The sequence below is a fragment of the Schistocerca americana genome, chromosome 2 (genome assembly GCF_021461395.2).
Source record: "Schistocerca americana isolate TAMUIC-IGC-003095 chromosome 2, iqSchAmer2.1, whole genome shotgun sequence".
NCBI lineage: Eukaryota > Metazoa > Arthropoda > Insecta > Orthoptera > Acrididae > Schistocerca > Schistocerca americana.
The window spans coordinates 123,508,165-123,512,999 of NC_060120.1; the positions used below are offsets into that span (position 1 = coordinate 123,508,165).

Sequence of the window (4,835 nt, forward strand, 5' to 3'; positions counted from 1 at the left end):
TGATTGAGAGCCATATGGCCTGGTAACGGCGAATAAATACGAAACAGCAGCGCTTGTGTTAGTAAGAAGTACGATACAAGTCCTTTCGGAGATGCATGCGTGTCCGAAGAAACATTTCATCGCACTTCATACTAACACAGGCACTGCCATTTCATGCCACGAAACAACCGATAATTGCTACGGGACATCCGACCAATGATAGTGAAAGGAAATGTTAATTGCAACGAAGCGCGTATACGAAAGAATTTAACAAATCATACAGTACGGTGTTTGACAAAGATTGTAGTGGAACCGATTAGTGCGATATTCTGAGCAGTACAGCAACATGTATGCAAGACATGGTTTGGAAGAAGATCCATAAGTAGCCTGGTGGCGAACACTGCTAGGCAAATCGCTGCAGACCTTGCAACCGTTACTGGTACACGTGTCTCTCCAGAACTGCTTTGCAGCGATTAATAAGGCTGGTTTATATGGTCGGAGGCCTGTTAAATGCACCCCACTTCAGCCTATACCATTGTCCATTGGTATAGGGAGCATGTTGGTTGGTGTTAGCTACTGTGATCCAGAGTGATATGTTCAAACGAATCCTGCTTCACTGTGGCAAATGTTAGTGTGGAGAGGAAGGGGAACACATTGCACACAACACAATGTTCATGAAAGCCATCGGCATGGTCTAGGCGTTATAGTGTGTGCTGTCATTATGCTGAATCTCTATTGATACATTGTGATATTGGGACAGTGGCCGGTCAAACATTTACCATGCAAAATTGCCAAACAGTCGGCTGTTGAGAAGTTATTTTACTTAGACAACTAGTTTCAGCATTTCAGTATTGCCGTCTTCAGGCCCCTAGGTACTCAATGTACAGACAGTCAGATATAGGGGCCTGAAGATGGCGTTATTGAGGTGCCGGTACGGGTTGTCTAAATACAATTATTGCTCTACATACGGCTGTTTGGCGATTTTCGGACGTTACTTATGTCAGTTATCCCGCTTTCCCTTGTATTGAAATCTGTACCATTTTTATTTATAAATATACGACTCTACCACTATTACGTGTGTACTGAGTTTTATGTCGTCCATCATTGCCTGTGATTATTCCTGTCCAACAATGTTCCTATTCCTCAGCAGTTGTTAAGCAGTGTACAGGGGAAGTCAAAATAACTTTTGGTGAATTTCAAAGCAAAGGACTCAACATTAACAGTACAAAAGGAATGACCACAGGGGTGAGGAGGATCTGGCTGCTGAGGTGATAGGAGAAGGATGGGTGTCGGATTGAAAGACAGGAAATACCGCATTAGAGTGATAGTCTGACAGAGCTGGGGAACACTTGTTATCAGAAAAGGAGAGAGGCTAAGATAGCACTCCTTCGGAATTTCTAAAATCACCGCAGGCGATAGGCGTGATGGGGGAGGAGAGGAAGAGTAGCAAACAAATGGTTATTCAAATTTATGTTTAGAATCTATAAGACGGGAGACATACCATTGGATTTTCGGAATAATGTTATTAGGTAGTTAGTTACTTGGATGTTATCGAAATAATGTGGAACGAGTCACTTTACGGGATATGTATACGTGATTGCCGGCCGGAGTGGCTGTGCGGTTCTAGGCGCTACAGTCTGGACCCGCGAGACCGCTACGGTCGCAGGTTCGAATTCTGCCTCGGGCATGGATATGTGTGATGTCCCTAGGTTAGTTAGGTTTAAGTACTTCTAAGTTCTAGGCGACTGATGACCTCAGAAGTTAAGTCGCATAGTGCTCAGAGCCATTTGAACCATTTTTATACGTGATTAGTGTCAACATTAATGAACACATTATTTTTTTAATCCGACTCAGGCAACTGCACACTTAACAGCAGGGGTGGCCTGTTTTTTACCTTAAGAATTTCCGTGCTATACACGTTCTGCATTTATAAGAATCGCTTATATTTGTATTTTGTAGATTAGTATCAGTCTTGCAACGTAACACTTTTCTTCATGGCATAGGAATAGTGTAACAACAGACATGCAAAGGACCGAGAAGACGGCACACGACTTCCCAAACTGTTCTTGCAAACACTAGGAAGACGGCAATCATAATGCATGTCACTGTGGAATTGCTATCGTTTTAAATAATTATTTAGCTCGTAGTGATTTGAAGCAATTATTATTACCGGCACATTTCATTTGGTTCTTTCAAAGAGGAAAGAGGGAGGGCGGGTAGAGAGAGGGGGTGTAACTGCGGCCCCTGGCAGTCCAGAGCGGGGGATGTAGGTCTCACAATGCTCCTATGGGGCTGCCAGTGGGAAGGCGAATAGGGCGAGCGTCACGAGGAGAGCGTCTATCAACGTTAAGGCTTACACGTAAAGCTAACGAACGCTCAAATGAATCGTACAATGGGACATGGATTTATTGTATTAATGTATACTAGCATACGCATAAAATATTTTTATTACATTTCGGCCAGCTGTATACCACGTTATTACAACCGTTTTCTTTCTTCCTAGAACTTTAACATTGTTCCGCACTGTATGTATTGTATGTTAACCAGGGGCCTAGAAACGACGGAGAGGCTCTGTCCCCGCGGCAGCCGCAATAGTCCACAACCCCACGACTACCGCAGTTCACTTCACCCCTCCAACGATCCACACCGAACCACTCTTTCAGGGTTAGTGTGCGGTTCGGCCCCCGCTGGACTGCCCCTCCCCCCCCCCCCCCCCCCCAGGGAACTTCTCACACCAGAGGTGTGTAACCCCTATGTTTGCGTAGTAGAGTAATGGTGGTATATGCGTACGTGGAGAACTTGTTTGCGCAGCAATCGCCAACATAGTGTAGCTGAGGCGGAATAAGGGGAACCAGCCCGCATTCGCCGAGGCAGATAGAAAACCGCCTAAAAACCATCCACAGGCTGGCCGGCTCACCGGACCTTGACACAAGTCCACCGGGCGGATTCGTGCCGGGAACCAGACGCTCCTTCACAATCCGGAAAGCGGAGCGTTAGACCGCACGGCTAACCGGGTGGACGCATTAACATTAGTCATTCCAGTATTGAAATGATAATTAAATGGACACCATAGCTGTAAACAGGCGTTGATGTACTTCATTGGGGACATGTTGAAAATGTGTGCCCCGACTGGGACTCGAACTCGGGATCTCCTGCTTACATGGCAGACGCTCTATCCATATAAGCCACCGCGGGCACAGAGGATAGTGCGTCTGCAAGGACTTATCCCTTGCACAGTCTCCGTGAGATCCACATTCCCACCATGTCCACACCACTATATTCGTAGCGCGTTCGCACAAGACTGTTCTTTCGGGAACAGATACTACCGTCATATATAGTTAAAAATATGACTTCCCGGCCATTGACCTTCTTGTGCGAACGCACACGCTATGCCCGAACTCGTACGGGACTTGGTAGGGTAATCTGCCACGAGCAATGAGTATGATGGGCAAACATCTATTAGGCGGATGGGGTAAACATCTATTAGGCGCACTACGAATGTAGTGGTGTGGACATGTTGGGAATGTGGATCTCACGGGGACCGTGCACGGGATAAGTCCCGGCAGACGCACTATCCTCTGTGCCCGTGGTGGCTTAGATGGATAGAGCGTCTGCCATGTAAGCAGGAGATCCCAGGTTCGAGTCCCGGTCGGGGCACACATTCTCAATCTGTCCTCAATGAAGTACAACAACGCCTGTTTGCAGCTAGGGTGTCCATTTAATTATCATTTCATTTCTAACAAAGCTCCATGGTCATCCAGGGTAACTGTTCTTTCGGGAACAGATACTACCGTCATATATAGTTAAAAATATGGCTTCCCGGCCATTGACCCTCTTGTGCGAACGCACACGCTATGCCCGAACTCGTACGAGACTTGGTAGGTTAATCTGCCACCAGAAATGAGTATGATGGGCAAACATCTATTAGGCGCACGGGGCAAACATCTATTAGGCGCACTACGAATGTAGTGGTGTGGACATGTTGGGAATGTGGATCTCACGGGGACCGTGCAAGGGATAAGTCCCGGCAGACGCACTATCCTCTGTGCCCGTGGTGGCTTTGATGGATAGAGCGTCTGCCATGTAAGGAGGAGGTCCCAGGTTCGAGTCCCGGTCGGGGCACACATTTTCAATATGTCCCCAATGAAGTACACCAACGTCTGTTTGCAGCTAGGTTGTCCATTTAATTATCATTTCATTTCTAACAAAGCTGCATGGTCATCCAGGGTAACTGTTCTTTCGGGAACAGATACTACGGTCATATATAGTTAAAAATATGGCTTCCCGGCCATTGACCCTCTTGTGTGAACGCACACGCTATGCCCAAACTCGTACGGCACTTGGTAGATTAATCTGCCACGAGCAATGAGTATGATGGGCAAACATCTATTAGGCGCACGGGGCAAACATCTATTAGGCGCACTACAAATGTGGTGGTGTGGACATGTTGGGAATGTGGATCTCACGGGGACCGTGCAAGGGATAAGTCCCGGCAGACGCACTATCCTCTGTGCCCGTGGTGGCTTAGATGGATAGAGCGTCTGCCATGTAAGCAGGAGGTCCCAGGTTCGAGTCCCGGTCAGGGCACACATTTTCAATATGTCCCCAATGTAGTACATCAACGTGTGTTTGCAGCTAGGGTGTCCATTTAATTATCATTTCATTTCTAACAAAGCTGCATGGTCATCCAGGGTAACTGTTCTTTTGGCAACAGATACTATCGTCACATATAGTTAAAAATATGGCTTCCCGGCCATTGACCATCTTGTGCGAACGCACACGCTATGCCCGAACTCGTACGGCACTTGGTAGATTAATCTGCCACGAGCAATGAGTATGATGGGCAAACATCTATT

The 4,835-nt window shown here is 46.8% G+C and overlaps 1 non-coding gene across 1 annotated transcript; it reads left to right on the forward strand.

The window, feature by feature from the left end:
* The first annotated feature begins 4,491 nt into the window (after window positions 1–4,491).
* Trnat-ugu lies at window positions 4,492–4,566 on the forward strand. Its single transcript has one exon. It is a non-coding gene; the product is annotated as a tRNA-Thr (tRNA).
* The last annotated feature ends 269 nt before the right edge of the window (window positions 4,567–4,835 follow it).